Source organism: Rutidosis leptorrhynchoides, chromosome 10, assembly GCF_046630445.1.
Source record: "Rutidosis leptorrhynchoides isolate AG116_Rl617_1_P2 chromosome 10, CSIRO_AGI_Rlap_v1, whole genome shotgun sequence".
In the NCBI taxonomy this organism is placed as follows: Eukaryota; Viridiplantae; Streptophyta; class Magnoliopsida; order Asterales; family Asteraceae; genus Rutidosis; species Rutidosis leptorrhynchoides.
In genome coordinates this window covers 308,856,970-308,870,328 of record NC_092342.1, presented here as the reverse complement: position 1 = coordinate 308,870,328, position 13,359 = coordinate 308,856,970, and positions in this window count along the sequence as shown.

Here is a 13,359-nt window from a genome sequence, read left to right as displayed (position 1 = left end):
AAGAATACTTTCAAGTTTGCTAGCTCACTTCCAATCTTGTAAGGTGATCATCCAACCTCAAGAAATCTTTATTTCTTACAGTATGTTATCATTCTAATACAAGGTAATAATCATATTCAAACTTTGGTTCAATTTCTATAACTATAATAATCTTATTTCAAGTGATGATCTTACTTGAACTTGTTTTCGTGTCATGATTCTGCTTCAAGAACTTCGAGCCATCCAAGGATCCATTGAAGCTAGATCCATTTTTCCCTTTTCCAGTAGGTTTATCCAAGGAAATTAAGGTAGTAATGATGTTCATAACATCATTCGATTCAAACATATAAAGCTATCTTATTCGAAGGTTTAAACTTGTAATCACTAGAACATAGTTTAGTTAATTCTAAACTTGTTCGCAAACAAAAGTTAATCCTTCTAACTTGACTTTTAAAATCAACTAAACACATGTTCTATATCTATATGATATGCTAACTTAATGATTTAAAACCTGGAAACACGAAAAACACCGTAAAACCGGATTTACGCCGTCGTAGTAACACCGCGGGTTGTTTTGGGTTAGTTAATTAAAAACTATGATAAACTTTGATTTAAAAGTTGTTATTCTGAGAAAATGATTTTTATTATGAACATGAAACTATATCCAAAAATTATGGTTAAACTCAAAGTGGAAGTATGTTTTCTAAAATGGTCATCTAGACGTCGTTCTTTCGACTGAAATGACTACCTTTACAAAAACGACTTGTAACTTATTTTTCCGACTATAAACCTATACTTTTTCTGTTTAGATTCATAAAATAGAGTTCAATATGAAACCATAGCAATTTGATTCACTCAAAACGGATTTAAAATGAAGAAGTTATGGGTAAAACAAAATTGGATAATTTTTCTCATTTTAGCTACGTGAAAATTGGTAACAAATCTATTCCAACCATAACTTAATCAACTTGTATTGTATATTATGTAATCTTGAGATACCATAGACACGTATACAATGTTTCGACCTATCATGTCGACACATCTATATATATTTCGGAACAACCATAGACACTCTATATGTGAATGTTGGAGTTAGCTATACAGGGTTGAGGTTGATTCCAAAATATATATAGTTTGAGTTGTGATCAATACTGAGATACGTATACACTGGGTCGTGGATTGATTCAAGATAATATTTATCGATTTATTTCTGTACATCTAACTGTGGACAACTAGTTGTAGGTTACTAACGAGGACAGCTGACTTAATAAACTTAAAACATCAAAATATATTAAAAGTGTTGTAAATATATTTTGAACATACTTTGATATATATGTATATATTGTTATAGGTTCGTGAATCAACCAGTGGCCAAGTCTTACTTCCCGACGAAGTAAAAATCTGTGAAAGTGAGTTATAGTCCCACTTTTAAAATCTAATATTTTTGGGATGAGAATACATGCAGGTTTTATAAATGATTTACAAAATAGACACAAGTACGTGAAACTACATTCTATGGTTGAATTATCGAAATCGAATATGCCCCTTTTTATTAAGTCTGGTAATCTAAGAATTAGGGAACAGACACCCTAATTGACGCGAATCCTAAAGATAGATCTATTGGGCCCAACAAGCCCCATCCAAAGTACCGGATGCTTTAGTACTTCGAAATTTATATCATATCCGAAGGGTGTCCCGGAATGATGGGGATATTCTTATATATGCATCTTGTTAATGTCGATTACCAGGTGTTTACCATATGAATGATTTTTATCTCTATGTATGGGATGTGTATTGAAATATGAAATCTTGTGGTCTATTATTATGATTTGATATATATAGGTTAAACCTATAACTCACCAACATTTTTGTTGACGTTTTAAGCATGTTTATTCTCAGGTGATTATTAAGAGCTTCCGCTGTCGCATACTTAAATAAGGACGAGATTTGGAGTCCATGCTTGTATGATATTGTGTAAAAACTGCATTCAAGAAACTTATTTTGTTGTAACATATTTGTATTGTAAACCATTATGTAATGGTCGTGTGTAAACAGGATATTTTAGATTATCATTATTTGATAATCTACGTAAAGCTTTTTAAACCTTTATTGATGAAATAAAGGTTATGGTTTGTTTTAAAATGAATGCAGTCTTTGAAAAACGTCTCATATAGAGGTCAAAACCTCGCAACGAAATCAATTAATATGGAACGTTTTTAATCAATAAGAACGGGACATTTCAGTAAGTACGTTTTGAAGCTGTGTATAATACGGGTAAGAATACGACTAGAATTCTTGATGAAAGAAAAGAATGGGAAAGTAACTGTAACCATTTTCGTTAAGTATGAGTGTTTTGATATATGTCTTGAAGTCTTCCAAAAGTATTTTAATACATCTAAATACACTACATGTATATACATTTTAACTGAGTCGTTAAGTCATCGTTAGTCGTTACATGTAAGTGTTATTTTGAAACCTTTAAGTTAACGATCTCAATTAATGTTGTTAACCCATTGTTTATTATATCTAATGAGATGTTAAATTATTATATTATCATGATATTATGATATATTAATATACCTTAATATGATATATATAAATTTAAATGTCGTTACAACGATAATCGTTACATATATGTCTCGTTTCGAAATCCTTAAGTTAGTAGTCTTGTTTATATGTATATAACTCATTGTTAATATACTTATTGAGATACTTACTTATCATAATCTCATGTTAACCATATGTATATCCATATATATATCGTCATGTCGTTTTTACAAGTTTTAACGTTCGTGAATCGCCGGTCAACTTGGGTGGTCAATTGTCTATATGAAACATATTTCAATTAATCAAGTCTTAATAAGTTTGATTGCTTAACATGTTAGAAACATTTAATCATGTAAATATAAATCTCAATTAATATATATAAACATGGAAAAGTTCGGGTCACTACAGTTGAAAGGACCCGTTCATATACATTATAAACGATTCACAATAGTTGATTACATCGCGAGGTATTTGACCTCTATATGATACGTTTTACAAACATTGCATTCGTTTTTAAAAGACAAACTTTCTTTACATCAAAAATTGACGGCATGCATACCATTTCATATTACATCCAACTATAATTGACTTAATATTAATCTTGATGAACTCAACGAATCGAATGCAACGTCTTTCAAAGTATGCCATGAATGACTCCAAGTAATATCCTTAAAATGAGCTAATGCACAGCGGAAGATTTCTTTAATACCTGAGAATAAACATGCTTTAAAGTGTCAACCAAAAGGTTGGTGAGTTCATAGGTTTATCATAACAATCATTTCAATATATTAATAGACCACAAGATTTCCGTTTATAAATATATGTACACTCGCAAGTGTATAAAAGTATTCTATAAGTTGTAGGCACCCGGTAACAAGCCTTAACTTTCATGTTTTACCCTCTGAAAGTACACCAATCAGGTGTGTTATATAAACCTCGAAGTACTAAAGCATCCCATAGTCAGGATGGGGTTTGTCAGGCCCAATAGATCTATCTTTAGGATTCGCGCCTACCGTACATAGACAAGTAGTTTAATGTTACCAAGCTAAGGGTATATTTCTGGTTTAAACCCACGTAGAATTAGTTTTAGTACTTGTGCCTATTTCGTAAAACATTTATAAAAACAGCGCATGTATTCTCAGTCCCAAAAATATATATAAAAGGGAGCAAATGAAACTCACCATACTGTATTTCGTAGTAAAAATACAAATAACGTCATTTAATAAGTGCAAGGTTGGCCTCGGATTCACGAACCTATATTAATTATATATATTTATATGTTGGTCAATATTTGTCTAACAATTTTTGGTCAAGTCATAGTGTACCACAATCCTAATGCTCGAGACTAATATGCAAAAGTCAACAAAAGTCAACTTGACCCAAAATGACTTCTAAAATTTATACGTGTTTATTATATAACTTAACTATAGTCGTTTTATATATTTAAATATATTTATTAGATTTTATAATAATAAAAGTCATTTATTAATAAAAATTTATATTAACGTTTATATATGATAGAATATACTTTTATATATCTTAAGTAGTAAAATTTATAAAGTTCACTTAATATCGTAAAACTATAGTGGTAAGTATTATTAATGTAATTATATTACGCGTGGTGAAAAATATCTTTATATCCCCTATTTATTTGATAAAATAATATTGATCATAATAATAATAAGTAAAAGTTGTATTATTTTGTAATAATAATTATTATTATTCTATAAAAAAATAACAATATTTATATTTACTAAAAATGGTATTATGATAAAATGATAATACTAATATAATAGTAATAATGATATTTTATAATAACAATGATATTTCTATTAAAATAATAACGACGATAGTAATAATAATCATTTTAACAATAACACTAAAATTCAGTTGACTATAACTTCTAATCCGTTCATCGAAACCATTCGATATCTAAATGAAAAGTTCTTAATTTTTCGCTAGCTTTCCAATGGTATGCATATCATATACCCTATCTCAGTAGCATATGTATCTAATTCAGGATTTAACAAACCTATCTAAGGACAATATCGAATGTACAAGCATACATAATCCTATATACTCGAGCACTAGTCAGCGATACACTATTGATATATAAAAGTGAAGTTATGAGTACTCACGTATCAATATTGAGATTCAATATTGCAGGAAAGTACGTAGACACAACGGAGATGATAAACACTAGATTGACCTCACGAGCATACCCATGAACCATACCCATCACCTCCATAGCTATAACCCATAATTTCCTTAGCTTCGACTCATTCAAAAAAAACTATTTTGAAATCACTCGGACAGCACTCCGTCGTAATATTTTATGTATACTAATAATATCTTGAAATAATACAAAGAAAATATATATATGTAATTCGATTGAGAGAGTTTAGAGAAATATATTTTCAAGTGTCTATGAAATAATGAAACCTATTGAATTCTATTTATAACAGATTTTTGAATTATTAAAGTGAATTATTAAAGTATGAATTATTAAAGTGAATTATTAAAGTATGAATTATTAAAGTGAATTATTAAAGTATGAATTATTAAAGTGAATTATTAAAGTATGAATTATTAAAGTGAATTATTAAAGTATGAATTATTAAAGTGAATTATTAAAGTATGAATTATTAAAGTATGAATTATTAAAGTTAAAGTAAAGTAAAAGTAAAGTAAAGGTAAAGTTAAAGTATAGTAAAAGTATAAATACTATGTATGTATAATACGCGTATAAATATATATAATATTAATTTAAATCGTTATATATATTTAATAAAATAAAATATAAATATCGTTATGTTTATCATACGGGTTAAGTAATGAGTTGTCAAAAGTGGTTCTAGATATTTATAAAAGATATATATGTTTTAATAATAAAGTTTTTTTTAAACTGAAAACGTTTTTTGTACTTTTGAAACTAAATTAATAGAATATTATGGAAACCAATTCTCAACTAACTTTTGTCTAACTTTCGTAAATGACACTTTTTGTTTTTATTTATAAATAGCTTTATAAATTATTCTGAATATCGTTAAGAGGAATAGATTTTCTCAAATCATAGTGGACCTCTCAACAGAGACTTGTAATCATAATTCAATGTTTCTGATAATTCAATCATTTAATATATTTTTTTTTTCGTCGAAAATCATATTGAAACAAATACGTTCGTGTAAAGTATTATACGTTTAATACTTTATTAATATTCTCAAGTTATATTATATATATACATATACATATCTATTTATATATAACGGTTCGTGAATCGTCGGAATTTGGTCGAGGTTATAATGAATGTATGAACACAGTTTAAAGTTCTTGAGATTTAACTTAACAAACTTTGCTTATCGTGTCGGAATAATATAAATATTAAAGTTTAAATTTGGTCAGAAATTTCCGGGTCGTCACAGTACCTACCCGTTAAAGAAATTTCGTCCTCGAAATTTGATCGAGATCGTCATGGCTAACCATAAAAATGTTTTCATGACGAATATGAGTTGATAAATAGAGTTTTATAATCATTGAGTAATATAGATAAAACAATTTGATTACGCGAAGAGTATAAGTGAAGCTATCACAAAAGAGTGAAATGAATAAATGCAGATTCGTTTTAACCAGTGACGTAGTCACGGTTGATTTTCAGATTTAGAGGAAATCTTCGTCATAAGATTTGGGTTCTTCGATAATTAAGGAAATTAGAATCCTCTTTGGTTAAATGCGATGATCGGTCCTGATTGTTCTGTCTGGTACTTCACTATAAATCCACCATCTTCGTTTCCTTACACCTTCTATTCTTTCTCCCTCAACTCATATTTTAAAGTATTTGTCAATATGCTCCATCCAGTGCTGATTTTTGATATACTCCTCACTTTCATATCTGTCGTTCTTCTTTTTCATCTGCCGCCGGAAGAATCTATTTACTTCTACTATACTCTTGGTTTTATAGTGTTTTTAGTTCTCCCGTGTCTTTATATTGCTATATGCATTGATAAATACGGTTTGTGATTTCTGGGTTATTGTTGGGTTTTATATCTTCCCTTATATTTCAAAGTCCTTGCTTCTTCTATAATCATTGTCATCCACAGTTAATGCTCTCTTCTATTTGCTATGATTTATACTCCCATTTCTAGTTCGGAGCTTTGTCCTTCCGTTTCTTCTTCTTGCGATTAAGCACCGCTTGTAATGGTCCAGAATTCGCAGATATAAATTTCAGAATGAACATTGTTAATGTTCTAGGAAGGAAATTGTAATGACACGATCTTGACTTGTCAAATTACCAGAATACCTCGAAAAAGGCAGAATCATCAAGAAATATTTTCTTGATATTTAGAGATCAAAGAGAATACAAGAGTCGTGTAACATAGCACATGATGACGTTATGATCTGTGAATCATCATGTTTCATTTAGAAACTCAGCATGAATTACTGTAATATAATCACGTTGATCAAGTGTCATTATATTATACTAACTCATGCTTCAGCTCCCAACACTTCTTCAAGAATATTCATATTTTAAACTCGAATGTTTCAGAATTTAGAAACTAAAATAGTTTCTTTTATGATATAATACAGATAGCGCGAAGAGGTAAATGATTTCAGATAAGAATAATTATAAAAATATCTTCAGAAGTATGGATGATATTTATAATGAAAGATACGATGATATCTTAGAATGTCTAATATCAGAGGATGATGAAGGATATTGTCCGCAAGGGTTTAGAGTCAGGAGCAAGGTATTCGTTAATGACTTCAGCAAGTACTAAATCATTTGGATTCTTTGAAGGCAGGTTTAGTCTTTGTGATTTGTCCACAGCCTCCTTCATACTTCGCTCAATCCGTTTTCCAGTTCCAAACCTTCTCTTTTTCTGAGTTTTGCCAACACACTATTTTTTATCATCAAACTTTTTTCTATTAAGATCGTTGACAGTTTCTGCTGCTTCATCAGCATTTTTTTAAAATTTCGAGAACTAGTTCGCAGTTTAGGCGTTTTTCAGAAATTTCACATTCGAAGTATGTAAGTCTTGGAGGTAGACGTTATATGTATATATAACTGTTGATGTAGACATGCTGCAAGATTTCAAAATACTGATTACTGATTCTCAATAATTGGTATGGCAATTCTTGTTACAAAGTGCGGATGAGTATATGATAGGGTTCTAATGAATATATCGATTTTTCTGAAAATCAAAGATCAGTGAAATTGTTGGTAAGTTTATTGCTAATGTGATGGGACATAAACGGTTCTCCGGTAACGATGGCGAAAGGGCATCGTATATATCGAGATTATAATAAGACCGTTTTAATTGAAAAGTCAAAGTTGACTTGTGGAGCTGTGACACAACTGTCTACTTTGGTAAGGAATTGAAAAGTCATTTTTGCTAATAAATGCCAAAGAGTCTGACACGGATACGTGTTAAACTATGACTTTAGTTTCGAGAGTTTTTCAGGTGTATACTGTGGGTAACATGTGGTTGGATCATCATCTCGATTGTTCATTATTTGAAGCGTCTTCAGGAATTTCGAAGGGTTTGAGCACATATTATAATCGTTAATACATATGATGTTCTAATACAGTTTTGAAGTCAAAGTATAGCTTTGAAAGATATAGGAATCTAAAAGTGATGGTTTTGTTATATCTCGAGTTGCATTCTGAGATTTCAAAAATCAGAATAGGTGATTGAATTTGAATGAGTATGGTTGTTTTGATTTCTTATAAAAGAAGGTATACTGTTGTGAAAATAGGGAGTATAGTTGATGATTTACTGAATTAGAATCGAAGAATGTAATATATTAATTGTGCATTTATATATCTCTCGGGTATTACCTACCCGTTAAAAAAATGTCACAAATAATATTTTGAACAAGAATTTTTCATTACAGTCTTTATGAAAATATATGTATGTATATTTTCTTCAGATGTAATACAGAGTTAATGAGTTAATATCATATTAAGCTCATTTGATTTTCGGCTTGGATTAGTAAAGAATAATCTCTAAAACATTAGAGATTACATAATCTTCGCAGAGTATTTCGCTAATGTAATCAATACTTCAATATTTATTCTTATAGATATTTTCTTAGTGAATTATGCTGATGCTCGTAGAACTCTTGCTAACTTCACAAGATACGAATGTTGTTTTCCAGTAAGTTTCGAGTACATTGAAGATGAAAGTGTAAAATCAAACATGTTATTGAATGATACACTTGGTTTATTATGAAACCGAATTCATTTAATTGAATCAAAGATTGTAGTTACGATGGTTAGGTTGTTAACGAAGGATGTACATCATAGCATATTAGTAATATGAATTTAATTGAGTAGTATCTACCCTTTTTCAATTCATATTCAATAGCTTAGTACGAAAGATTTTTATAGTTTCAGCATTCATATATATAAAATATATATATAATTTCTTCAGAAGAATGAGTTAATACTTCATAACTCGTTGAAGCAAAATACTCGTTATTGATCAATGATGACGTCCACGGTGATTCTTGAACTGACGGAACTTGTGATGTTATAGGTGCTGCTAGTGCTGATGATGCTGACAGTACTGACGGTGATGGTGGTGCTGACGATATTGTTGATGATACTGCCGGTAACTGCTGGTGATGCTGCTGAAGCTTGTGGTATTGAGGCTTGCGATGTGGATGTTACTGGCGGTATTGGTTATGCTACTGGTGATGCTGATGGTGTTTGTAATCCTTGCACCATGTGTTCCAAAGCCACTACTCGGGCGCGAAGTTCGTTAATTTCTGCTAGTACACCAGGATGATTGGCGGTTGGAACGAGCGGATGAATAAGATTTGCAATATGGGATAGTATATAATCATGACGAGATACTCTAGCAATGAGTGAGAAAATGGTGTCTCGAACAGGTTCGCCGGTAAGTGCTACAGGTTCATCGCCAAGAGGGCAATGTGGTGGATGGAAGGGATCACCTTTTTCTTGTCTCCAATGATTAAGGAGGCTACGAACCCATTCCCAATTCATCCAGAATATATGATGACTAATTGGTTGATCCATTCCGGTCACACTGCTTTCGGAACTTGAGTGGGATTCCATTTCGGAATCCGAGGGACTTGAACTAATGACGAATTCCATTTCGTACGATTGAATAAAGAATTTTTCGATATGAAATGGTTTTCGGCTATCGGGTGGTATTCTAATTATATAGAGCAAAAGGTTTCGTAGATTACGGAGGAATTTACGGAATATGTCAGGCAAAGTTTACAGTAACAGATACGCTAAGATATGAATTAGCAGATACGCTAAGATATGAATTTTGTCTATACACTATTCATGTAATCAATGCAATAAAATGTGTCTAGACTAAGAATGATAAGCAGATAATTTCCGACAAAAATGATGAGCAAAACTTTTGACATGCAGACACGGTCGAAGTCCAGACTCATTAATGCATCCTAACGACTATCAGTTAGACACACTAATGCAGACCTGGTTCGCTAAGACCACCGCTCTGATACCAACTGAAAGGACCCGTTCATATACATTATAAACGATTCACAATAGTTGATTACATCGCTAGGTATTTGACCTCTATATGATACGTTTTACAAACATTGCATTCGTTTTTAAAAGACAAACTTTCTTTACATCAAAAATTGACGGCATGCATACCATTTCATATTACATCCAACTATAATTGACTTAATATTAATCTTGATGAACTCAACGACTCGAATGCAACGTCTTTCAAAGTATGCCATGAATGACTCCAAGTAATATCCTTAAAATGAGCTAATGTATAGCGGAAGATTTCTTTAATACCTGAGAATAAACATGCTTTAAAGTGTCAACCAAAAGGTTGGTGAGTTCATAGGTTTATCATAACAATCATTTCAATATATTAATAGACCACAAGATTTCCGTTTATAAATATATGTACACTCGCAAGTGTATAAAAGTATTCTATAAGTTGTAGGCACCCGGTAACAAGCCTTAACTTTCATGTTTTACCCTCTGAAAGTACACCAATCAGGTGTGTTATATAAACCTCGAAGTACTAAAGCATCCCATAGTCAGGATGGGGTTTGTCAGGCCCAATAGATCTATCTTTAGGATTCGCGCCTACCGTACATAGACAAGTAGTTTAATGTTACCAAGCTAAGGGTATATTTCTGGTTTAAACCCACGTAGAATTAGTTTTAGTACTTGTGCCTATTTCGTAAAACATTTATAAAAACAGCGCATGTATTCTCAGTCCCAAAAATATATATAAAAGGGAGCAAATGAAACTCACCATACTGTATTTCGTAGTAAAAATACAAATAACGTCATTTAATAAGTGCAAGGTTGGCCTCGGATTCACGAACCTATATTAATTATATATATTTATATGTTGGTCAATATTTGTCTAACAATTTTTGGTCAAGTCATAGTGTACCACAATCCTAATGCTCGAGACTAATATGCAAAAGTCAACAAAAGTCAACTTGACCCAAAATGACTTCTAAAATTTATACGTGTTTATTATATAACTTAACTATAGTCGTTTTATATATTTAAATATATTTATTAGATTTTATAATAATAAAAGTCATTTATTAATAAAAATTTATATTAACGTTTATATATGATAGAATATACTTTTATATATCTTAAGTAGTAAAATTTATAAAGTTCACTTAATATCGTAAAACTATAGTGGTAAGTATTATTAATGTAATTATATTACGCGTGGTGAAAAATATCTTTATATCCCCTATTTATTTGATAAAATAATATTGATCATAATAATAATAAGTAAAAGTTGTATTATTTTGTAATAATAATTATTATTATTCTATAAAAAAATAACAATATTTATATTTACTAAAAATGGTATTATGATAAAATGATAATACTAATATAATAGTAATAATGATATTTTATAATAACAATGATATTTCTATTAAAATAATAACGACGATAGTAATAATAATCATTTTAACAATAACACTAAAATTCAGTTGACTATAACTTCTAATCCGTTCATCGAAACCATTCGATATCTAAATGAAAAGTTCTTAATTTTTCGCTAGCTTTCCAATGGTATGCATATCATATACCCTATCTCAGTAGCATATGTATCTAATTCAGGATTCAACAAACCTATCTAAGGACAATATCGAATGTACAAGCATACATAATCCTATATACTCGAGCACTAGTCAGGGATACACTATTGATATATAAAAGTGAAGTTATGAGTGCTCACGTATCAATATTGAGATTCAATATTGCAGGAAAGTACGTAGACACAACGGAGATGATAAACACTAGATTGACCTCACGAGCATACCCATGAACCATACCCATCACCTCCATAGCTATAACCCATAATTTCCTTAGCTTCGACTCATTCAAAAAAAACTATTTTGAAATCACTCGGACAGCACTCCGTCGTAATATTTTATGTATACTAATAATATCTTGAAATAATACAAAGAAAATATATATATGTAATTCGATTGAGAGAGTTTAGAGAAATATATTTTCAAGTGTCTATGAAATAATGAAACCTATTGAATTCTATTTATAACAGATTTTTGAATTATTAAAGTGAATTATTAAAGTATGAATTATTAAAGTGAATTATTAAAGTATGAATTATTAAAGTGAATTATTAAAGTATGAATTATTAAAGTGAATTATTAAAGTATGAATTATTAAAGTGAATTATTAAAGTATGAATTATTAAAGTGAATTATTAAAGTATGAATTATTAAAGTATGAATTATTAAAGTTAAAGTAAAGTAAAAGTAAAGTAAAGGTAAAGTTAAAGTATAGTAAAAGTATAAATACTATGTATGTATAATACGCGTATAAATATATATAATATTAATTTAAATCGTTATATATATTTAATAAAATAAAATATAAATATCGTTATGTTTATCATACTGGTTAAGTAATGAGTTGTCAAAAGTGGTTCTAGATATTTATAAAAGATATATATGTTTTAATAATAAAGTTCTTTTTAAACTGAAAACGTTTTTTGTACTTTTGAAACTAAATTAATAGAATATTATGGAAACCAATTCTCAACGAACTTTTGTCTAACTTTCGTAAATGACACTTTTTGTTTTTATTTATAAATAGCTTTACAAATTATTCTGAATATCGTTAAGAGGAATAGATTTTCTCAAATCATAGTGGACCTCTCAACAGAGACTTGTAATCATAATTCAATGTTTCTGATAATTCAATCATTTAATATATATTTTTTTTTCGTCAAAAATCATATTGAAACAAATACGTTCGTGTAAAGTATTATACGTTTAATACTTTATTAATATTCTCAAGTTATAATATATATATACATATACATATCTATTTATATATAACGGTTCGTGAATCGTCGGAATTTGGTCGAGGTTATAATGAATGTATGAACACAGTTTAAAGTTCTTGAGATTTAACTTAACAAACTTTGCTTATCGTGTCGGAATAATATAAATATTAAAGTTTAAACTTGGTCGGAAATTTCCGGGTCGTCACAACAGTACCTACCCGTTAAATAAATTTCGTCCCGAAATTTTAAGCTGTTGAAGGTGTTGACGAATCTTCTGGAAATAGATGCGGGTATTTATTCTTCATCTAATCTTCACGCTCCCAGGTGAACTCGGGTCCTCTACGAGCATTCCATCGAACCTTAACAATTGGTATCTTGTTTTGCTTAAGTCTTTTAACCTCACGATCCATTATTTCGACGGGTTCTTCGATGAATTGAAGTTTTTCGTTGATTTGGACTTCATCTAACGGAATAGTGAGATCTTCTTTAGCAAAACATTTCTTCAAATTCGAGACGTGGAAAG